At 32.7% G+C, this 26162-nt stretch overlaps 1 protein-coding gene across 1 annotated transcript in view; it reads left to right on the plus strand.

The window, feature by feature from the left end:
* The first annotated feature begins 21545 nt into the window (after positions 1-21545).
* Positions 21546-26162, plus strand: part of LOC127832294 (uncharacterized) — a 55566-nt gene continuing 50949 nt past the window's right edge. Inside the window, exon 1 of the mRNA XM_052357709.1 lies at positions 21546-21599. The gene's annotated coding sequence lies outside the window, so the exon portion shown is untranslated. The remainder of the gene's footprint in view (positions 21600-26162) is intronic.

The following is a 26162-nucleotide window of genomic DNA, read 5'->3' on the forward strand; positions in this document are numbered from 1 at the left end:
TGATGTGTATCTAATTGTTGTGTTACGTATATTTCCTTTTATTACTTCCCATAAGGTGTTTGGGTTTGCATCTTTATTATTTTGAACTGAATTTAATATTTCCTGTTTTATTTGTGTTTGATATTGTGTATCTAATAAGATGCTGTTGTTAATTTTAAAGTATCCTGGGCCTCTTTCAGGTTGTATATTGTGCAGTTTAAGTTCAACTAGAGAGTGGTCAGTCATAAATCCTAGTTTTAAGTTACATGTGTCAATAATGTTGCAAAGTGACTCAGATATTAAAAAATAGTCTAATCTACAAAATATTGTTGGTTTTGTGTTTGAGTGCCAGGTGAATTTGCTTTCGTTTGGATTTATTGTACGCCAGATGTCTATCATATTGTAATTTTCAATTATGTTATTCAAAATGTTTCTATTTTTAGAATGAGCATAAAGGTTTCCCTTCTTTTTATCTAATAATGGGTTAAGAACAGTATTGAAATCACCACCGATTATAATGTTTTTATCTTGGGTATTTATTACAAACGATTGTAATGTTTCGTAAAATGTGGAATCATCTATGTTAGGGCCGTAAACGTTGATTAATGTTAATTGTGTTTCATGTATTTTGATATCTATACTTGCTTGTCTGCCAATTATTATTTCGTGAAAATTATCGACTGTGATCCTTATATTATTTTTTATCAGAAAGGCAATGCCTTGTTTATTAGTATGTTTTCACTAAGATAGATATCTCCGTCCCATTCATCTTTCCATGTTTGTGCTAAAGTAGGTGTCAAGTGACTTTCTTGTAATAAGCATATACTATATTTTTTGTCTAACCATTTGAAGATTGTTATGCGTTTATCTTTATTGTTTAGCCCCTTTACATTCAAAGTACATAATTTAATAATTTAAAGAGGTGTAGGGTGTAGGTTCTATTTTAAAACATGTCCAGTTGGTTTCTATTATAATACTTAAGATGTCCATACAAACAAACAAAAATAGAGAACAAAAATTAGGGATATAAAAAGATAAATGTCCCATGGCAATGAAGAAGTAGAAAAAAAAGAATCACAAAAATGAGGGAAAAAAACAATTTAAAGAAAGAAAAAAGAAAAAGATAATCAAAATGGAACAATGTACAAAAGAAGGTTCAAGGTATGTAGATCCCAGTTGATGTGGTTTACAAGCACACACTGAGTGATATATTTACATTGACAATACATGAATTTACAACAAAAGAAAAGTGACCTTATAAGAAAAATTAACATTTTCCTCTTAATGGTCTTTAAAATAAAAATAAAACATCATCATGTAAGACACAACTATGTATATACTGATTTATATTACAGGTTAGATGATAGTTTAAATTCTCTACCTAACTGCATACTCTCTTGATGAAGTATTATTAAAAAAAATTAAATACATACAGACAGTTAAAATGAGTTATTCGCAGAAAGATTTCTTCACATTGTCAATTTTTTAAAATGTAAATAAAATAAGTCAGTATTTAGTTATCTAAATCAATTATTTCAGATAATATAGAATGCATTCTGGTAAGAGTATAAATAAACTAACAAACGACAACAGAAAAACAAGCAAGCAAAAAAACACCACAAATCAGTGACATTCAAAACGAAGATTTGACAAATACATTATAATAACATATAAGTTTTTCAATAAGCATATTATACATATTTAAACGCATACATAATACTTATAAACAGACATTTCCTCTTAATGGTCTTTAAAATAAAAACATCATCTAGTAAGCCCCAATTATGGATATATTGATTTATATTACAGGTTAGGTGATATTTTAAATTTCCTACCTAGCTGCATACTATCTTGATGAAATTCTACAAAAATTTTAACATAAATTATAATAATGTATAATTATGTATTTGCAGAAAGATTTGTTCACATTGTTAATATGTAAATAAAATTAGTCAGTATTAAGTTATCTAAATCAGTTATTTAAGATAATAATTTAAATTCCCTACCTAACTGCATACTATCTTGATGAAAATTCTACAAAATTTAAACACATACATACAGTACAAATAATGTATTCGCAGAAAGATTTGTTCACATTGTTAATGTGTAAATAAAATTAGTCAGTATTAAGTTATCTAAATCAATTATTTTAGATAATATAGAATGCATTCTGGTAAGAGCATAAACAACGTAACAAAAGACAATAGAAAAGCAAACAAAAACACACCTCAAAATCAGTGCCATGCAAAAAAGAAAATTTGACAAAGATATAATAACAACAAAAAATATATTATACATGTTTAAACGCATATATAATACTTATAGACAGACACCGACATCGTAAGAGAAACATAAATGCGTTTTTTTCCTATAATAAATACATGAATGTATGTATTGTTGCTGTCTTTTACTAAGTGATACCTCTTTAAATACAGAATAGAAAAATTCCTTTACTTAGGCATCAAAATCATACAATGTATTTATAGTCAAATAATTATAGATTGACATCAATGGGAATGCCAAGTTATATTGTACAATTTAGTTGCTTATTTGTATTATTGAAAAATATATGTCTTGTCCATTTAGCATATCATGCAACATTTCAAAAACAATTGTACAATTTTGAAAGAACTATTTAAAATGTGTATATGTTTTACAGATAAGAGATAACTGGTTTTGGGTACGAGTATACCTTAATATCATCGATTTTCCAAGTAACAAGATTTATAAACATTGAATGTGTTTACTTGTATTTCGTAACGGTGACCTACATTCTTGTTAATAATGCCCATGCTTTTCAGTGAAAAATTGCATTTCTCACATTCATGTCAAATGTCCTATACACAAGATGAGGGCTGTCTATAAAATCATGCTGTGTGTTATGTTATACTTGAAATATGTACTACATCGCCTTTGAGATTTTTTAAACACATAATTTTCATTTGTAATTACATTACTTCTTAAGACTGTTTTTTACGGTTAAGTTTTTTCAAAGTGGGATGCCAATTAATTCTATAAAAAAATTACTCGAATAGGTGTGTATTTTGTAAACAGCCCTCTATTTGAAGAAACACTCCAATGAACATTATCCTACATTGTCCATGGACAAATCATGCATGTAAACGTCACCATGCAAGTACCGGTAAACTTCTTAACAGCCAGTAACAAATAATGTAAACAAACAAATGCAAGAAAAAAAGTGTAGAATAGCATTAACTACAAAAAATGATTTAAATGTATTGTGGGACATCATTGTTCCGTATGCGTTTGTATACAATTTCAATATTGTTTGTTTGTGTGTGTTGCTTTTTTAATCCTCGTGTGTTTAAATATACATTGATAAAGACTATTATACTTGTTTACATTTGGGGTAGCCATTCAAATATTTTTACAGGCTATAATCACGGTTATAAGTAGGCCATTTTTAAATTGTATAGTCTGATTCCTAAATGTATGTACATGTATACATATGATGATGTCATATAGTTCCTTTCATTGATAGTGATTTTTTAAAGGACATAATACGTTCTCATATATTTTGAAAAGCAGACTTTTATAATAAATTGAATTATATAATACTACGTAAACAACAATATAAGACTAGTTATGAATGTCAAAGTAATCTGTAGATAGTCAATAGATATCAATTATTTCTCCATAGTAAACAACATACCATGTTAACTTCATCTTTACGAAGCATACTCTTGAGATCTTCCCTCAAGCTTGATATGCCACCAATCATTGCTTGAAGTTGCACATGTATGGAATTGAGTTCATCCATGCTTGAATTGCTATTGTCACTAGTATCTGGCCTATATTTCTTGACAGCCGGTTTTGTTTGAGGTTTTGCTCCTGTGAAGTTAAGCTTAGGCTTGTTTTTTGTTGTATTATTGCTCATTGTGCTTATGAAGAATTACAGTTATTTTCTCCAGTTTTTTTCAGGCGACACATATAATAGTAAACACGCAGAGCTGACGCAGTTATAATCCTTATAATGCCCATTGAGAGTCCATGCACAGGGGTTTTCTCAAATGCATGTGTTTTACAAGTCAAACACTTATCACACCTATCACACACAAATATGCAAAATCCTTTGTTGAATCCTTTGTTATAAACATTTCCAAATTGCTTTTTATCACATTACAATTCGTGGATGTCACTTTGTCACAACATTCAAAGCACAATTATGAACATGTGGTACTATAAATTCTCACTTTTTTATTACTATAACATGTATTTTAATGTAAATTTTGGAGAGCAAAATTATCTTCACATCCCTCCAGCGATGACCTTGACCAACGACATTTTCTTCTATTTCATACAAAGCACGTTTCATCATGTGAACAATGGACGTTTGTAGCAAGATATTTATTTAATTATAAGATCGACTGCTTCACCAATTTAAATTTTATTGCTCTGGTCGATCAATAATATTCATAATTTTTCGTTCATTGCAGATAACGTTAAAACTTTCTTATTAAACTAAAATATCAACGAAAAAAGTTTTTTTAATAACATATATTGCTAGTTCCCCCAAAGAAAAGCATGTATACATCTGATATCGAAACCAGATATATTTTACTGTTACCCCAGGGTTGTTGTGTCCGATTTCCTATTAAAGACGTTTGAAAATGGAAATGATAATCGAGTCTGTGATGAATTTAATCTCGCCGTAGACAAGCATCTATAATGTACAGGGGAGATGACTATTTACATTGAACGGTTATTTTGTGAGGAGTTGATATTTTGTTTCGGCCTCAACAGAAATCAGGATATTGGTTGGTATAGAACAATATTTACACTTTCTCTAACACTTTTTCCGTTTCTTATTTCAGCGAGCTGTTGAGTTTACAATGTTTTTCCGTAATTAAATGAGTTCAATTTTGTTACATTGTCAGTGTGCTCAAATGAATTTTGAAAGTTTCATGTTCTGTCGCTGAAAAAAATGCGTTTTCTTAATCTTATTATTGCATTTTTACATTAAATAAAATCGTCAGTAACTTAAAATAATTATATGTGATACAATTACAGCCGATTCGTTGTAGAAGTAATAGATTGTCATGTTTAAGAAGGATTAATGTTAATTAACAGAACACTCGGCTTTTTCTTCCCTATCGTTGGTTATTAAAATAATCAGCTAATGATTTCTTAAATATCAAACATAATTGACGGTCAAGATTGTGTTGCATCAGTCCACGGCCTTTAATCACTTTTTTGAGATGCATTAATAAACAGGCCAATGCTACTTCCGAAGAGGCGCTAAGGACCGGTATTTTTTTTTAAATAAAATACACGGAGTATTCTACATAGTGAGTAGATTTAATATGTGCTAAAAACATATTTCGCATTCCGTTTAAAATCGGCAATCTAGTGCGAAGATTAAGTAATTATTAAATGAACAGAAACATGCAATCACATTCCATTTTGAAACGGGAGTACCTTCGTATGTTTTTACATGGTAGAGTTTTTAAAAATCGTATTTTTTTAGCCTGTGTGGCGAGCAAATGGCGGTCCAATTACATCGCTAACGACATCAAACGATTGCTGTTAACATATGAAAACTGCCGCATTCACAACATGCATTGGTGTTTTTCCGATCTCATATGCTATCATAAAGTGTAATATTCTAGGAAATTGTTTTATTTTTTCAGCAATTATATGTTTAAGGTGCCTACTTTAATTGTCTAAGTAAGGGTAAGGTTTACGTTTAACACGTTTCTATTTCATTATAAAAGTATTTATGTTAATCATGCATTAATTACACAAATATACGTTGCTTAAACTGTAAACATGTATATATTTAACCTTTACGTAGCTTTTCGTCTTTAATATTTTAACGCTTGAATAACTCTGGAAACATGACAATCTACAGTAAGGACGTGTTGTGTGTGCTGATGGTCGTTGACTCTCTTGTCCGCCGGATTATGACGTTTTGCTGCTATAAATCTTACGACATACTCGCGTATTAATGGTTGTTGTTAAAATGTATGTCGTTAATGTTCTTCTTCTTGTTAACTACAAGCATTGGTATACAGTTTTCTGGATAATTTCATTTAACATCCCGCCGTGATGTAGCCAAGGAAATATTATTATTTCCTATTTGTAAGAGCTTTCCCATCAGAGACAGAGACGTCAGGGCCCTACTATTTAAGTATCATGGTGCATTTTTGATAACAAAAGTGATTACAGATATAAACAGCAATGAGATGCAAGTCTTCTTTGCCTAACAACTATACAACAACTATTTTAATTTCATTAGAACGGTTCTAAGTTCACTTTTCAAGAGCAAATACGCCATTTTTATACTTGGTTGGATTAAATAAGAAACTAATAGTGTTATATTATTATCAGACTGACAAAAAAACCTCGCCCCATTATGATATATAATATTATAGTTATAGTATTCATTTGCTACCAGACAATATGTTTGTCTTTCAGAATGGTATCGAACCTATGGAGGGACGCTGAATGAAATGTTTCTGTACACCTTTACCCGTTTGCTGTTTAGGATTATACGCCATTACTTAATGAGATGTGTGTGTAACTCCCTCCCTCCCACATCCCTTAGAATAGCGGATGAAATCCATCGCCAATAGATGGATGCATTTCTTATGGAATTGTTGTTAAGGGCTGAAATAAAAACATTAACCGGCATGAGAACTTGCGCATCGCCATTGCAAAAGCCTTTTCTAGTTTAAAGTTTTCTAGTCGTTTCTCTGGTTGTATGGTATGACGTGTTGTTTGAGATCAACAAGACTAGTAAGCAACTTCAGGCAAACTAATAAGATATTAATTGTGCCATCAATAATCTGGATGAAACAAAGACGTTTCACGTAAACTGCAGAAATAACACGGAGTTTAAGAAATAAATTGGTACGTGCAGCTGAAATTGCACTCAATTCACAGATACCATCACTTATCGAACCAGAACAAAACACGTGTATAGCTCTGCGAATCCACTTGACACTTACAGTTGCTGCGGCCACTGGGGAGCGAAGCGTCTCGATGCTCAAACAATAAAACCATATCTGCGGACATCCATACTACAAGAAAGACTTGTTGGACTAGCTGCTCTGTCAATTGACAATGAAATCGCTAGAGACATTTCACTGATGGAACTCGTTTCTTCAATTGTTAAAGCAAAAGCGCGAAAAATTAAGTTTTTAAATTGCATGATATACATGTACCATTATACATGTTTAGATTCTAATGAGTGTAAATACGAATTGAAACACACTGCAGCACAACATTCATTTGTGAAAGTGTATATTAATTAAATAATAAGTTTTCGTGGGCGCAGGACGCATTTCGACATGTTCGCCTAGGGTGTCCAACTACTATGGCACTGGTCCTGATTATATGCGAACTGTGGTTTGTGTGTGGACACATGATGAAATTGTATGTTTTATGTCCTCCAATAATTTATCCTACGAAAGATAATTCGATAAAAACCTGCTCTGTTTCTAAATAAGATGGTTTGCTTGGTTATGTCGGGAATGCATTACCCTTTTAACGAACTAATGAAACAATGTTACACGATACTCAATGAAGATCTTTTATTTCCTGATCCTGATAGAACGTGTTTAACATACACAAAGGCTTCATACCATAGCATGTTAACTAAACCGTTTTATAGACTCTTTTTATTGTGTTATGAATATGAAATGTAAGTTGTGTGTTTCTACTATGTTGGCTGGAATGTCCATGCGTCATGCCAAATTATATATAAACAAAGGCAACAAACAAAAACAGCTACGTATTAGCCCGAGTACCACACGTACGATTCTTACATATGAAACGAACTTATTACAATAAATTGCATACCTTGATTATACTTATGTATAAAGACCAGTCAGAGTCGCACTGTTTTACTCCCACGATTCGTATGTGTTCGTATACCATAAGCGAAATACGTGAGTAGAGAATGCGTTAATAATTGATCATCAATAATACACACATTGTATGCATTCATCCTCCCATCACAGCAGTTTCCGATTCGTGTGTGTTTAAAAAAAAATCTTGAAAAATTGACGCGTTGAGTTGAGCAGATTTTGACTTTATGACTTTAAAAGTAGTTTCCAAGATTCCCTACACTACGTTAAGGTTTCACGTATTAGCATAAATAAAGAAACCGGGAATTGTCCTATTATAAAAACGGATTATATTACATAAAAGAAAAAGATTTTTCCAACATTAACCCTTTGAATTTTCTCCTTTGTATTTGACTAGTGCTCTGGAAAAACCGGGCTTAATGCATGTGCCCAATATTTTAGAATTTTTCGTTTATAGGAAGTCTCTTCTAAACGAATATCCAATCTAAGCGGAAAGTGTCGTGCATTATTAGACTGGGGGACTTTACCGGTAATTATGGGACGACAATTTGCGCAGATGCATTAAGGCCGGTTTTCACAGCGCGCGGCTAATTTCTAATATGATTAATCATAACCACGACGGAAAGCTCGCTGTGTACATGGGAACTGTCGCCAATGTGTTCTGAGCTCAACTCATCACTAGGTTCAAAGAAATGAATAGTAGCGCATTTTAGTCTGGTCAAGTGTCTGCTAAAAAGTAAGAACGTTGAATAATGCGTTTCGACCGAGTACATTCATGTTTTCATCCAGAATAAACACGGGACTGTTATCTCTCACATTCTTAACTATTATCTTACAAATGAGAACTAAAATACATTGCACTCTGCTTATATTGTTAATATTATAAAGCACGCATTTTCTCGCCGCGATGTTGGATTTCATATTGCTTGCGATGACATCTCAGAAGTAAGACATGCAAGATGTTACAATTACAAATAACATGCCAGAAATACTGTATCGAAAGCTAATTACCGTTTGTTGTGATTCAGCACTACTATTAAGAGGCATAACCTTTTAATTCTATGGATTGTGAGCATTTAGTCACCTTATTAAAGGTTTTATGCACTTACTTCAGTACCACTTGTACAACGACATTTGGTCCTTTCCTAAGACAAGCACGTCTTATTTTGTGAAAACCTGTCGTGGTATCGCAAGATGTTTGTTAAAATATCAAAAAGATCGACTGTTCGAATCATTATAATGTATGGCTCGTGTCGATCGGAAGCATTATTCCAGTTTTTTTTATTGAATGCAATTTTTTTATTAAACTTTACTATCAACGGAAACAGATTTATAACAACATATTCTACTAGCTCCACCAAATACACATGTATACGTTTTATATAGAAACCTGACACCAGGGTTGTTATGTCCTATTTCCTATTAAAGAAATTTGAAAATGTAATGTACAATTTATATATTTACTTTATAATTTTTGTAATTTATCGTATCTGTGATGAATTTAATCTCGTCGAAGACATGAAAATATTATGTACAAGGGAAATGAATATTTACATTGAACTGTGGTTTTCTGAGGAGTTGTTATTTAGGTTCGGCCTCTGAAGAAATCAGGATATTGGTTGGTATAGACTTATATTTACACTTGCTCTAACCCTTTGCCCTTTCTTATTTCAGTGATCTGTTGATAACACAATTATCTGTTGATAACACATTGTCTATATATACATAAATGAATTGAACTTCGTTATAATGTCGTTGCCCTCAACTCACGTTTTAAACGCAATAAGTTATGTCACTAATTAAACGCGATGAAAACTTTACTAAAATTAGTATAATCGTGAGATACCAGTGCACAATTCAATGCGTTTGATAAAATAAATACAATTAACAACAATATAACATAAGTTTATATAAGAAAAACAGGTAATTCGAAGAAACATTTGTTTCCTTTTTTTAGAGAGATTGCGTAAATTTACTGAAGAGTCGGCTTGCCGACTCTCTTTTACTGTAAGTTATTCAATAACGAGCTAAATATTTCTTTAATATACACAATTAACGTTCAATATTGTGTTTCATCAGTCGCTCCATATCGAATTATATTTTCATTGAGATGTTCAAGCTATACTTTGTTCAGTAGCCTTGACGACACGTTTTCTCATTCAGTTCCATCTCCCTGTACTTAATGGTTAAAGATTCGTGGTGTTCTATGAGGTTGTGTACAGTGTCTTTGTGGACATCAAACTCAGAGTCACAGTAATAACACATGAACCTCTTCATGGTGACGGTTTTCTACAAAAAAACACCCTCATTATATTATATTATAGCATCATTATATATATCATATAGGTATCTTAATCAATTTTATTGAAGATAATATTCATACACTTAATGCACACATAACTTTCTTTTCTTAAGAAGATATTACAAAGGACAGTTTCGCTTCTCGATTGTGTATAAAAATACAAAAAGAAGAGAGAAATAAATAAAATAGTTATTTCGACAATCTGTCATCTACGTTAGCATTTTCTACAGCGTTTCTGCCATCAGCGGCATCATTTAAAATACATATCTGCCAACTACGGTACCAATATTTTTTCGACGGGGTCAGTTTGGACGCCTGTAACATGTTCATTAAACAACTCAAAGGGCGGATATTTGGCTTACGTATCCCTAAGGGATAAATGCGTAAGTATATAACACGAAATCAAGTCATTTATTTCAAACTTCAGATATTTTGGACAAAAAGCAGTCATTTTCAATGATTTTTCGGAAACTGTCACTTTTAACTCGTTCACATTTCTTAAAAAACTTGAACTACGAGTCCAAAATTACCTGGTGGCGTCCTCAGTCAATGGACAATATGTTCGTAGCAACGATTTTGGCCTAACTTGCTTTATATATTATATCGAACGAATTTGTAACCTACCTGTTTACGCGGTCGAGTAAAGCTATCTGTCATCGACGGAACATTCTGCCATCGACGTGACGCGTAAAACGGTGTGACTACTCTGAAAGTCGTCTGCTTTATTCTGGTTACGGGTTTGGTGCAGCATCTCCCTATAGATACTAAAGATATCCAAATAAAACTGTACACACTTCATTGATATCATTATGTTAAACGACTGACCAAAGCCTTCAATAATGACCTGCTATGGCTAGCATCACTCTGGAATAAACATTACCTTCTTCACAACGGACACCGGAAATTATGATAATGATCGTCGCAATAGTAATGGATAACCATCAAATAAATTACAACTTCTAAAAATTGAAAAACAAATTTAACTATCCAGCACTTCTTGAAGGTTTTTCGTTAAAGGCACGATACTATGAGGAGGGGCCGATACTATGAGAGTAAGTGATATAGAAGTTTTTTAATGCTGATGGTCTTTGACGTACTGATCTGCCTGATCATGTATGAAGCATGTCACTTTAACCAACAGACATGTTTCTCTTATAATTGGGCAAATGACATGAAGTATCATTTGTCTTGTGGTGTCAATTAATGTGACGTTTTGCTGCTATATGCCTAACGGCCTTCTCGTGTATTAATGGTTGTTGGTTAAATTAATCCATTGTATGGTCTTTTTGGTGTAAACTGAAAGCGTTGCTCTGCAGAATTCTTTATAATTTCAGTTGACGTTCCGATTTAATGTAACAAGAAAGACCTAACCTATCAGCTACGCCAGTGTCCTACTACTTTAGTTGAATGATGTATGTTTGTATAAATGCGATAACTGTATTTGTTACATATTGAAACCACATACAATTAGATGCAATTCGTCTTTGGCACAACAACTATGCTAATTATATAAGCAGCTTACTAATGCTTATTTCTATTTCAAACAACAAATGCGTCATTTTTTTTAAGTTTCCTCTTTAAAACTATATTGTGTCATAAGTTATGAATTATTTATTACATTTTAAAGAATACAAAATTATATGAAGTTCTTCATTGCTTAAATTAACTGTGTGATTTCATTAGCACCATGCTAATGCTAATTTCCATTTTCAAGAGAAATACGTTATGTTTATACTTGGTTGGATTGAATAAGAAAACAATAATGTGCCATTATTGTATCAGATTGATCTAAAAAAACGTCTCCTTATAACCACAGCTAATGTATAGTATCCATTTGCTTCCTGAGACAATCTGGTTTTTCTTTCTTTCAGCATTGCATCTCTTACAGCGAGCTTCACAAAGCAATGAAGGACCGCTCAATGGGGTGTTCAGGTTTCTGTACACCTTGAAAGTTTTGCATGTTAGCATTTTAAGCCCTCTTTTATGAGGTGTGTCTTGTGGATGGTGAGCACTTGGATTCAGCCTCGTCCGTCCGATTCCGAACCCAGTCGGATACTCTTTTATTGAAAAATCAGGGAGAACTCTCACAGAATATATAGGATTCCGCCTTGATAAACTATTTACACAAAGCTATATATCACGCCCACGAGATATTATTATTTTTTTACTATAAGCATGGTCCAACGTTGATCTTCAAATGCATTTGTCAAAGTTACCCGACTGTACGAAATTACCCAGGTTGAACCTACCGTAACAAATCAAAACCATATACCATCCCATAATGTTGCCCGTTAGTTTCAACAATTTGGTGAACAACACAAACTGCATCATTACGAATCATATAGTGAAGGTGATTATAATTTATCGTTATCACAATGGCTTGACATGAGTAGCGAATAATTGAATACAAATGTTAAATACATACAGTGAGCTATAAAGCTTCATAGCATCGATTGAAATCACTACACCAACGGAGGAAATGGTATAAGCGCCTCTCTGATCCCAAGTTCCATTTGAACGAGAAAAAACGCAATGTTTAGTCTTTCATTGGTGTAACACAAGTAGAATATTTGGGTACCCCCATTCCCGTCCGTGTGTACTCGTGTCGGTCTGTCCGTGCGTCCGTCTATCCATCAGAATATGATTCTTTCGCATATAAAAAGTATACATGATTGTTGGATGAAACCTGGTTTTTGGATGGAGTTTCATATCGTAATTCCAGTTTGTTCGACATATTATATTGCGGTTGCTACGGCTCCGGAAACAACTGAAAACAAAAATATGCAATATTCTATAACTAAATAGTATTTAAGCTAGTTTTATGAAACCTATTGAGATCCGTGTTCTTACCCCGCAAGCGTAAACCCCTGTAACCACTGCTGTTTTGTCTGAAATAAAAACTCATGTTATGCTTGGTTTGATTGAATAAATAAACAATACTGTGTTATTATTCTCTCTTACCAAACTCAAAGCACTGTCTTATTACAAGTAAAGAAAATATATTGTATTATGTCCATTTGCAACCAGATATCTGTTCTGTCTTTCAAAATAGCATCCATTAGAGGTTTCATTTCGAACCTATGAGGAATTCGTTAATCGAATCTTTAATACTTAGTTTGCGTGTAATTTTTTTTAATTTATTTCATCTTAACGGGGCATTTTCACGTTATGATAATTTGATAAAATTAAAAGAAAATGTTTCAGATTCGCAAATGTTTGGTTTAGTTATGATATTTGTGAGGAAACAGTAGTTCTGAACAGTTACCATGCTATAAAATATCCATGATATGCATCTTTTGACGATTGAAAAACCTGAAAATTATAAAGCGTTGCAACGCGAAACGATTGAATAATTTGGGGAGTTCTGTTGTTGTCGTTTAATTTTGGGATACTACGAGGATTCCGTATATACAGTATAAAAACATCACTCATTGTATGAGCACGGATGGACGAGTGGTCTAAGCGATAGACTTTTATTCCAGGGGTCAGTGGTTCGAGCCCAGTTGGGGGTTACTTTTTTCATTCTTTAATTGTATTCTTGTTTTTTGTTTTACTGGAGCTTTTAATATCAAATGTTTACATTTTTCAATATTACGCATTTAATGACAAACTTCACTATATGCCGAAATCTGTGAAATGGTTCCCTTTAACATGTAATCAATGTTTTTGTTTTCAGTATTTGCCAATCTTTGGGAAATTGTTTATTCAACAATTTTGATTATGCGATTAAACCGTTATATCTGTTTGCATTAAAACTTTTCAGAACGTTGCTTAAACATTTAATATTAAGGACCCGTTTACATATTCTTTTGTGAATTTTCACTTCAAGGAGCTACCTGAGAAATAACAACAAAACACAAACAAAGGCATGTTTGCAGTCAGTCTAAGCAAGCCTCGCCGTTATGCTATTCTAAGCCTTACCTGATATAGTACACAAAAAACAGAATGTAACCTGTTATTGTCTATATACCAATGGTCGGAACATAAAATTGTCAAGATCTGGAAGCCTGTTAATTGATGTATTACATTCATTTTGATGTTTATCCATATGCGACGAAGAACCACTCTTTGTTTCCACAGCTTATACAGCTACTGGTCTTATCTTCATCGGTAGTTGCTCTGATGTGCTTGTTAATGCTACAATGTGGGTGTCCAAATACCGCGGATACTGCAGAAAAATTGATGTCAAGAACGACAACAACAACTGGTATTTATCGACCATTAATGTTTGGTCTCTTCAATAATGTTTTTGATCTGATCTGTTCTGTTGTTATGTACTCAAACTCTGTGGTAAACGACTGCCGGTTTCTTTTGAAGAAAATATCAGATATCGTGGCAAACATAACTTATTAATTGACTAAAACCTTGCTAACCAATTTTAATCAGAAGCATGGTCATGCAACGAAATCAGATTTTAAAGGTTTTATTACTTGAATTTGAATACTTTTGTCATCAGAGGCGTGGACCAACACTCTGAAAGTCAGCTAATACCGCCATTTAACCCACAGTTACCATTGAACTTGACCTAACCGTTCAAAATGTAATTATAATCGAGGTCTGCATGTTAGCTATAATAATTTCAGTAGCCCGATGAAAAATTTCGGTAGCCCCCGGGCTCCGGGCAATGGATTTGTCGGACACTGAATAATACACATTTTCAGAATAATACCCGTACACACACTCAAGATATTAGGCAGAAATAGTTGATCTATTTGTAGACCCCCCGCAGAGCTTCGTGTTAACCAAAATGGCCTCAGATTGAACCCAAACTAAGTATACATGTACACTACATATACACTAAATTTCAGCATTCATGCTATTGAGAGGAAAATTGTGTACTATTTATATCAATAATAACTTTTCCAACATACCTCAATACAATTCCATGTTAAGTTTTATAGGGGGGAGTATCACGGGATAGTCAAGATGGCAGCGTCCATACCGAGACAATAAATTTTCAACGGTTAATACCAATTGTTACTTTTGTTTAATTTTTAAATAATTCTCACTTTCCAGCCATATCAATAAAAAGGTGAAACGCGTTTATTTCGTATTAAAATTTTCTTTATATCTCGACTTTATTCCCCGCAAACTGTCTAAGTGGAGCTGTTATTAGGTCATCCCGCAAATTAATTTCGCAGGTGATAAAGTCGAGATATATAGCGAATATTCAAACGAAATAAAGGCTTGTATCTTTCTTGCTTATATGACTGGAAATTTAGCGGCATTTGAAAAAAGAATACAAGGAATTAAGGGTTAAAAACGGAGAAAAATACCTGCCTCGGCATGGATGTCGCCATCTTGACTATCACATGATTACGCCCTTTGGGTCTGAATATAAGCAACCAACACATACAATATCAATACACCACCTTACTCTAAACTAAAGTTATTAAGCTTATGCAACGTTAGTAATTGAAGAACCAGTGACGTTGGCCTTAACCATTTACGCTCTAATTACATCCCGAAGCTCAGTCTCTATACAAACTTGCCGAATCAAAGTCAAACTAAAATTATTTACCATAAATACGCCGCCCATCCATATTTTAATATCTTCCAAATCAAATATAAACGAAATAAATTCATAAATAAAAGGGCAAGTGATTAGGTAGCCTTTTTTTCTTTGACAAGATTGAAATCTTGTGTTGTGACACGTAATCATGACATACTCACGCAATTGCTATCAAGTTCGTCTAGCACCTATTTGGAATCAGAAGGTATGATTTATATTTTTAAAGTGCATATGCCCTCAATTGAACCCTTCGGGTCGTTGGTTGCATTTTCGTCTTCAGATAATCATATCCATATCTTGATTGCACTGTTTTATTATTGCACGACTTGGTTCATGAGCGATGCAACTGAGAGAATACCAATGGAGATTGAATAAAAAAACAACAACAACACCATATACATGTTGAGCGATTAATCCGGACAATGTTTTTCAAAATATTACTCTTGTTGATGATAACACGGACACTACAACAATAATAAACCAACTGAATTGATAACATAATTCGTTTTCACAAAATCATTAGTAATTTACCACTATAATTAGGTCCAAGCCTTTTTTTTCACTTTTCCAAATGATCCCGTATGCTAATACTTTCCCAAATATATATTCCTATACAAATGTATGCGAAAAGGACTGTTCCTCGATAGACGAGTTCACGGAACCCTTTTTTTCTTACATACACGCGATGGAAAAATTGTTGTCTGCCATGCTTATACTCACGTGAATGTCATCGAGTCTTTCGTGTTTACATCTTAGCGTGTTTTTTGTTTTGTTTATTACCGAGCGTCAAACTTTGTGGAATATGTAACTTTATTAAACCTGGCATTGTCGCTTAATGAAAATGTCTTTGTTTGCTATGTACATGGCCCCACATCACGTTTAACATAATTGTTTACCGTTATATTTCGTAAATTGTGACAACACAAATAATATAGCATCAACTTAAAATGTCTTAAAATAACTATTGTATTTTAAAGCAAATGTCCGCCCTTACTACTTAGCAATAAATATAATCTGAATATGTTGGTTATGCAGTCATATGTTCTCTTACAGAAACAGAATGTTTGCTGCAACTTTGCGACACACTTTTTTTGCGGGAAGGTTTGCAAGAACTTTGCAGGACTTTGCGGCTAACCGCAAAGTTTCTGCAAAGTTGCCGCAAAGTTGGAAGAACTTTGCGGCTAGCCGCAAAGTTTGCAAGAAGTTAGCAAGAAACTTTTTCAAAACATTAGTGTTACAGAAACTTTGCAAGAAACTTTAATATTAAAAATATTGACATTGCAGGAACTTTGCAAGAAACTTTAATATAATATTGATGTTGCAGGAACCTTTGCCAGAAACTCCGGATTTTATGACAAAATGTAAATGCCCTACATGTCAATATAAGAATATGAACTGAGTTTGATCGTGTAAATATTACTGTTGTAAAAACTCTTAACATTTGCTTATTATAGTAATAGTAGTTTTCTTAGTCAAAATGGGCATACTTTCAACAAAATACATCAGAGAGTTGCCTACTCTTGCCTGATTTGAATGTGAAGTCATGATTGTAAACAACTGCGCAACATTACAAACAATAAAACATGTCAATGGACTAAATAATATTTCAAAGTAGCATTAAGACAAGACGCTCTGGTGATTAGTATGATAGATCTCCTTATTCTTTGAATAGTACGTAAAGTTAAATAGGGAAATAATATAAAAACATTCATTGTATGGTTAAGTATTTTTATTTAAAAGTGCAATCTTTTTAATTTCCATTGGTATGAAAATGTATTTACACAAATTAATTCAGTAAAATCCCGTCCTTATTTTGGAGTTATTCTTCAGACGACAAAAGAACTGACAAAGTATGCTTGACGTTCGACTTCAGGACTGCTTGACGAATACTAATGTTTTAGTAAAAAAGGGGAATAACTATTACAAATTCTTGACAGAGTTGTCGCCTCAAGTCAATAGAAGTATATAGGTCATCGAATTATGATGTGCATAAAGTTTCTAGTTGAAAGATTTGATGGTTTTTGAGAATCCATCTAACTTTATAATACTAAGTCAAAACAAGAGTAGATAACTTTATGAATACAGTTCACAGGGTTACCAGCCTTGCCACTATGGAGTGGACAGATGTCCTGGGTCCAAGTTTGAAGTGGATATCTAGAATAGTTTTTAATACACAATTTCTTAAAGAAAAACTTAAATTTATCTAAATTTTGACCTCACACGTGCCACTGTATATTTCAACTTGTAACAGTAAATAATATACTAGTATATAATACTACAATTTTCTATCGTTATCCAAGATTTGCAAGTTTCCTCTTTAGCCCAAAATCTTAACAATTCACGCTGACTCAGATGGCAGATTGAAGATTATAGCTGCATTTTTTTCTTGCAAACCTTCCCGCAAACAAAAAAGTTTGCCGCAAAGTTGCAGCAAACATTCTGTTTCTGTAAGGGATCTCTTCTGATTGGTTCATTGCAGATTGTGAGCCAAATTTGAATGTGTAAACATGCATAGCTCCACGCAGGACCTGTTACTGTTTTGAAATGTAGTTTGAAAGCAATGTTTGGACTTTTTAAAGTTAAAGTTTGAACAATATCCTGAAATACTGACTTTGATGAACATTCTTAAACAATTAAGTAGAATGTGGAAATCAACATTTTGTGTGTCAACAAGTCTTAAGGAGGAATTCAGTGAGTTATAAAGTGGCCCTTTTGGAAATGCTTTGAACTGTTAAACAGGTTTGTATTGTTTGTCTTATAATGTTAAGTTTAATTTAATGATATTGTTTAACAGTTTCAAATACTTGTTTTGGTGGGTGATTTACATTTAAAATAAATGATGAAACAAATTATCTTTGCAGTAGGTCACATAAAAGACATATTAAGTCAGGTAAAGGTACCTCTCTATTACAAAACCAACAAAGCTGTAACAATCAATTGCTTAATCAGTGACCAAATGAAATGGCAATGTAACCAATACTTAGATTTATTTATGAATGACTACTCTGCCACGAAATGTTAAGCCTTTTTTTACACTTACATATATAAGAAAGCTATTGCTATCGCTTAAAAGGTGTAATGCAAAATTTAATATAATATAGTTTGTAACTTAATCAAAATTATACAATAGTCAATCAAACATAAAACTTTTCTGTTTTAGTTTTATGTTTGGCGAAGCATTCATATGACATTTCTAACATTTACAAAAGAAAGCTATATATTTGTATGCTTGCAATTTCATTTACAGAACATTCACAATGTGACAACTTTGCAACAACTTTGCGACAACTTTGCACGAACTTTGCGGCAACTTTGCAAGACCTGTGCCGCAAACTCCCATATGCAAATGAAGTTTGCAGGAACATGGCAAGAACTTTGCGGCAAATTTGCAGCAAACTTTTACCATGTAAATTAAGTTTGCGGCAAATTGCTGCAAACCCATATGCACATGAAGATTGCGGCAAAGTTGCCGCAAAGCTCATTTGCATGGTAAAAGTTTGCAAGAAAGCATGTTTGCAGCAACTTTGCTGCAACTTTGCTGCAAATTAGCAAGAACAGTTTGCAGTAGGCCTGTTTTTTCGATAAGGATTAGTAATCAAAGTGCATGTTGATGTATTCATATGTACATTTTATATAAAACACATTAGACATTTTCACACTAATCTTTAATTGATTTTTAATGTTATATTATAAATCGTTTTGAATAACTTTATTTGATGTTATCTTAATCAATGTGTTGTGTCTTTTTGATAGCTATCATTCTCAAGTCTGCATAAAAGACGATATCCAAATGTTTCAAACGCAGAAGTGCCTATATTTCCCGAATTTCTCATCCTTGTGGTCCGTTCTATTTCACTAGAATGTTTGACACCATTAGAACACCATGCCGTGATAAAAAGGAAATTAAGATTAACACAATAATTATAAACAGATCAACCTTGAACGTACGACCATATGCCGCCCCGATATCTTTAAGTATGATGTTTATCTCTCATGGATTTTCTTAAACGTGTTTTGAGTATGAAAAATGTCAAGCTACCTTCAAGTCGAGTTCACGACTTGAACTTTAATTGGGTCACGACGGAGGTAAACTTGTTTTTTGACTACTTTTTTTTATTAAAACAAGACACTTTATTTCTAAAATAAATTCATGTATTTATAATACATAAACATTACTTTTAACACATCTTAAAGGGCATGGGGCCTGAAGAAATTGCATAGCAATGCCGTACGGTAAGCGTGATTTAGTTTAAGTTAAACCCAATGTCATAACAATTTCTTTGCATATCCTGACTACCAATATAATGAGAAATGTGTCGTATCAAAAAGTGAAAGCGTTAATGTGTTTATGGGTTGGTTCGTAGATTCTTAAACATAAAAAGTAAGTTAGTTAGTACAAATGCCGAGGTTATATATATATAAATATAAATATAAATAAATAAATAAATAAATAAATATATATATATTCAGCTATACATTAATTTTACACTTACATTATACTTTCTATCAAATGATTACGTATATTCCCATCAAACTAGTACTTACAAATGTTTGCTTTAGGCTACTTGAAGATATGCAAATCAAGCATGGTCAGAAAATCAACGATATTTTATTTAGTCCTTATTTAGATATGTAAAATATGCATGAAACATTTTAATTTGCTCCGATTGCTTGTTCCTTTCTATATAAATATATATTTCAAATGTGAATTTTTTGTTTTACCTCACTTAACAGGTTTGTTAATTATTGGAACTTTTAAATTGACAACAATCATGTATATTGCGGTTGCTGTCAACAAAATTAAAACAGGTATCGTTGAAAACGATGGATGCTCCCCTTACGTTCATGGTTAAGGTATATTGTTGGACTTGGAATGTTTATAGTTGCATCAACATACGTTGCTTAATGTTTTAACCATTTGATTGAATGTGTGACCTTGAGAAAATCTATTATTAGCCTCGGTGACCTTGACCTTGACCCCATTGACCTCAAACCTCATCAAAAGGTAAAGGTTCATGCAAGGTACCTACATGTCAAATATGTAATAGCTCGGTAAAATATTGAAGGCGCTATGAGAAACTGTAACATAAGTGTGACGGCAAAAACTATAATTAGCCTCTGTGACATTGATCTTGACCTTAGTGAGAAACTGTAACAAATGTGTGACGGAAAAATCTATAATTAGCCTCTGTGACATTGACCTTGACCCCAGTGAGTTATGCAAATGTTAAGATGAAGAAATATCGCATGCAAAAGACATGCAGACAACACATGTTTTTGTACCTTCTAGAATTATTTACATCTTACCAAATCCACATGTAAAAATGATTTTTCAGTTAAACATTATATCTTTCTTGATTCCATAGTTTCGAACATGTAAGGATGTTATTTAAAATAGAAATACAACAATACGACGATTTGTAAAACGAATTTGTGTTTTCACGTTGGTAATGGTGCCCAAATAATCTGATGTTCGAGAAGTCTTGGAAATATTAAGTATTGTTTTCATTCTTCGTCAGTTTATGAAATGTAGGGATCTAGTTGAAGTGAAAGTGATGCTGATATGCCAAAATCATATATGACAAGTACTCAATCATAACCCATAATAGTACCATATGTATCACCAGCACAACATAAGTAGGCTTGTGCTAGAACCTTTAAAGATGATATCGTTGTTCAGCTTCTTAAACCACAACTACATCAACAACATGCTGTTTTTCAAACAGGATGTTTTCAACGCAATAAAACATCAAACTAGCATAAACAATGTCTTCTTTCCCAATAAGACGCTTTTCACAACAGGATATTACCCATATCTTTCAATACGCGCAAATAGTCCTCAACATCGCGTATAAAACAACGTCATCCGCGATGTAGTTTGCATATGTACGATCGCGATACATGGAAGTAGCACGCTCGAAACAACAATGATCATCATTTATATCGCCGTTTTGGGGGGGTCTTCTTAATACAGGTATGTAGTATTTACACTACAACATTTCTTATGCTGTACAATTTTGTGTTTGTCTGTGCTTATTTGAGAAATTCGTCAACGAATAAATTCTTACGATGGGGAGTTTTCAAGAAATATATATAAACCATTTATGTATAAATCATATGCGTGTATTTCCTGGATAATTTATTTTGTTATTATATAGGGGTAACTATGTTAATTTACATTTGGTGTACCCTAAGATGAAATGCTTTATTAAGATAACAATTATGTTATCAAAACTGCACATAGGAACTCTTCAGTAATGTAAAGCAGTTACATTTATGTTGGCTTAATAAATAGTTTTAACAAATCAGTACATTCATTAAATATTATTTTAAACGGCGTGTATTTTTAACCAATCGCTTGTTGATTTATATTTGCTGCACTTATCGTTATACGTAGAACTGAGTGGTTTTTATTATGTTTTATACCGAAAGAACAAAGCCTCAAAGCTTCTTTTTATTATGTAGAATATAAACTATTTAAGTGGTATTATTCTAATAACATAACATTTATTATCATGTGTGCGGCGTTCTTAATCTTAAATGAGATAATTTCCAGTCTCAAAAATAAGCCTGCAAATTAATTTTTTTGGTATGTAATCAGATAGTCATCCTCAAAACAGTTTGTTAAATCATGTATATGTATATATATATATATATATATATATATATATATATATATATATATACGGAAGGAAGTACGGAACTACAAACTGGCAAACTATATGCTCCCCTTTACTTTTAACTTTTAACTTTATTTTAACACGCGTGACCGACAATGTTCAACATTCGATGAACATAGTGGATGTTTATAAAGTGTCTTTATATCCTTATTCAGACTTTATCTACTTATTTCATTTTTAAAATCAAACTTTACCCATTAATGTTGGCATGTTAAATTATCGTTTCACTATATTTTTACCCAGTGCGTGATATTTCTGTGTAAACTCCATTTGTAAGTTTTCATTAACGGTTACATCTAAAATGGTTAGAACAAATCTTCTATTCATTCTCGTATACAACTTAGATGCAGCCGATTTCTGTATTAATTTGCTCTATTAGATGGCATTTTAGCTTTGAATTCAAAACCTTATCAGTTAAGTATATATAAATGTAAATATAAATGTAAGACCCTTGTATAGTGCACTTTGCGAAACTAATATGTTAAACTTATATATGTATACCACAACGATATCATCTAATGTGGTATATGGAATATATATATATATATATATATATATATATATATATATATATATAAATTAGATTTGCAATCAAATATTAGCGATAATGCTGTGAATAATAATGTAATAAATAATGTAAATATTGTATTATAAGAGCGTGTTGCTAGCAAGAATTTTATTGTATAAATACTTTATTTACAGTATTAACTGAATTTACAACATTCTCATCATACGCACCAAGATCGCTAGACATCAGTCTGATAAGCTAGCTGATCGTCGATAATTAATTAAGCATAAAATTGTGTCGGCTTCCTGGGTCTGTTAATAGGTTAATATGTCAGTAAATAAACCATCGTATAAGACGGGCTGTAATTAAATCGATCCAGAAAGAATTTTACAGTATATTTGCCTTCGAGATTATTTGTCAACATATCTGTTATTATATAAGTGGTCTACAGTAAGATCAATGCGGCGCTTCTTTTAAGAGAACTAATGCACCAAAGTAAGATGCACTGACATCTTTCTGCTCTCTTGTTAAAAGTATATTAATTAGTAAAGTAATGAAGTTTATTTTACCAATTTCAAAGTTCTTACCATTCCATCTTTAGTTTAAACGTACATTCCTGTCAGACGGTTATACTGCGTTGCTGATATAACCCACTACAATCCAAAGCGAAGCATATATTATATACTGGAATTTCCCCCGGGATTTTGGACAAGAACAGCGGCAAAACGGTGCAGAAGGGAGTTGGTGCGGCAAGTTGAGAGCCCCCTTACTCGTGTCGATTAAAAAAATATTTTGTAAATATTCTAAATAAAAATATTCAGTACGTTAGAACTATTAAATCACAACATTTTCTTTTATTGTTTATGTATTTGTTCTCAATTCATTTCATTTAAGTCATATATTATAATATTAAATAACAAGCAAATAACAGTAGGCTTTAGAACGAAAAAAATAAGATTGGAGATCAAAAGAATAACAAAACAGTTACATATGTTTCCAAAAGGATACTGATAATACAAGGTTAACTTTAAATAAATGTTAAATGTGGCTTCTCTTGGTGCCAGGCCTCCACCATTATTATGAGTCAATTGCCTCAATGTCTGGATCTTCTATGCTGCAATCATCAAAGCATTGAGGAGGGGCAGACTTCAGGCGAGCAAGGTTATTTTTATAGTTTTTACGCTTTTCATTGTGCTAATACCCCTCTCGCAGTCTGAAATACACACACTTTGTGAATTACTATGAAATTACATCTTTTACATCGCATCGATTTTAATACAAATATATATTCAAACAAAACCATCATCATCTGTCGTTGGTTATTGTGTTATGTACAGCCTGGTCAAGTACCTACCACCTGTAGATGTTGGGAGGAGCAGGCCAACAGCTGCCAGCTTGTTAAGATGGTTGTTGCTGTTCCGTAAATGAATGGTCACATACCATTGCCTCATCAGCCTTCTTGTATGTGCCCTTTAGACTGCATCGAACCTGCCACCTGTTGTTCAGTGTAACGACAAAGGGAAGGTTGAAATGGTCAGCTAGCTTCTTAAAAATACTAAGTGAGACTGGTTTTCAAGAGGCCCTGGAGGACTGCAAGTTGTGTTGATGTGTCATCTGGTGTTATGGATCTTTTAAGCTTAAAAGCAAGCAAACGCAGATATAAATAATTCCTCATTGCTGCAAAGATAAAAATGAAAAAAAAAACCGATTTGGGGGGAACATTAAGGTTGCCTGGTGGACGAAGGTTTAAAAGGGGTTAATTAATTAATGATGTTGATATAATTTTTTATGTCGTTTATGACTGTTGTATGTATAGCTTTAGTATTTTTATGCTGCACATGTAAACACGTTGCATAAAAAGCATATTAATGCGTGTTTACATTAGATGCAAGATGCGCTACTCTATAGCTGGTTAGTGTTATGACTTGTCTATCTACGTCCAATATTTGTATTCAACGTCATTAGAAAAATTCAAAACACTAATTAGCATAGTACATTTACTACGATATCGTATATGTATAGCCTCGAAATTGTGCGTGGGGTGCAAGTCCTCCCTTCCCTGGATCCGCTAGTGCCATTTGTAAAATAAAAAAACGGTATTGAACCTCTGAGTATTTCCTAGTTATGAACATGGTTTAACATAGCAACGAGGCCATTTAACGCTTGATTTATTATTTCAGTATAATACTCATATGTCTTGGCTTACAACAATCGACATATTTTGTTAGGGCAGTGTATACCATTTTAAATATATATAGGTTCTGATTCCATTGTTTGGGCGGAGGGTCCTTTTTTATAGAAATGTTGAGGTATTGCTCTTTTTTCAAAAAGGCGTCATTCTTATCAATGAAGTTGCTTGTGGTACTACCTTTATTTAAATTTTTGTTGTAGGTCAAACTTTGCAGTACATGTTGGGGAAACCCTTAATACCATTTTAAAGAGTTGAGTGTTATTGCTCCTTCTAAACTTAAAATTCAGACTAACGTAATGAAGTGTAAGAATATATGCAAGAATAAAATGTAAGGCATGGATAGTATTCATCTATCGGTTATTGAATTTCTTACACACAACAATTGAATCAGTTCGAGCTCATTCAATAATAGCCTCATCCCAATACGTATGACGTGGAGACATATGGCTTAATTGAGACACAAATCCGTATGCAACTGTTTCTTTGATCTGCATGTCTAACACATCATGTCCACTTAAATCAAGCGTTTGATTTGAAAGGTGGTGTGTGCTTGGTGTTGGTGATTCTAACAGTAAATGGAACGAACTAAATTCCTTGCACGGAACAAATTGTTTTTGTTCTTGCTGCTAACATATTTAAAAAGAAATGTGTTTTTTCCGTTTATAAGAATAGAAGGCCACTGAAAATTGCACAGTTGCAAAGACATAAATCAAATTTAATAATTATTGTTCTTTCTAAGTGGTCAAGATACCACTCATTTAAGTATACTCGTGGTAATACGTATATAGCTATTTGCGTAGTATTTCTAATACTAACAAGCTTACACACAAATAGATGTAATAGAGTGAAACCACGACCTCCTATGCATAACTTTATAATTGTCAGCACGTGTATCATGCGTATTTAATTGAGTTAATAGTAGTTATGAGAAAAAACTACGTACAAAATATATGTAAAAAAAGATAGTTTGATTCAAATAAATGACAAATTAAAAGTCAAACACTTTAAAATTTACATTAATACGTCTTTAAGCATTAGCATTTTTTAAATAACAGCCTATTTCATGAAACAAGATAAATAAAGGCAATTAGTACCTAGAATCTAAACCCAAAATGAGATTTTCTGCGATGTTCAGGTCGCGGTACAGTTCATTATTTG

The sequence above is a fragment of the Dreissena polymorpha genome, chromosome 5 (assembly GCF_020536995.1).
Source record: "Dreissena polymorpha isolate Duluth1 chromosome 5, UMN_Dpol_1.0, whole genome shotgun sequence".
In the NCBI taxonomy this organism is placed as follows: domain Eukaryota; kingdom Metazoa; phylum Mollusca; class Bivalvia; order Myida; family Dreissenidae; genus Dreissena; species Dreissena polymorpha.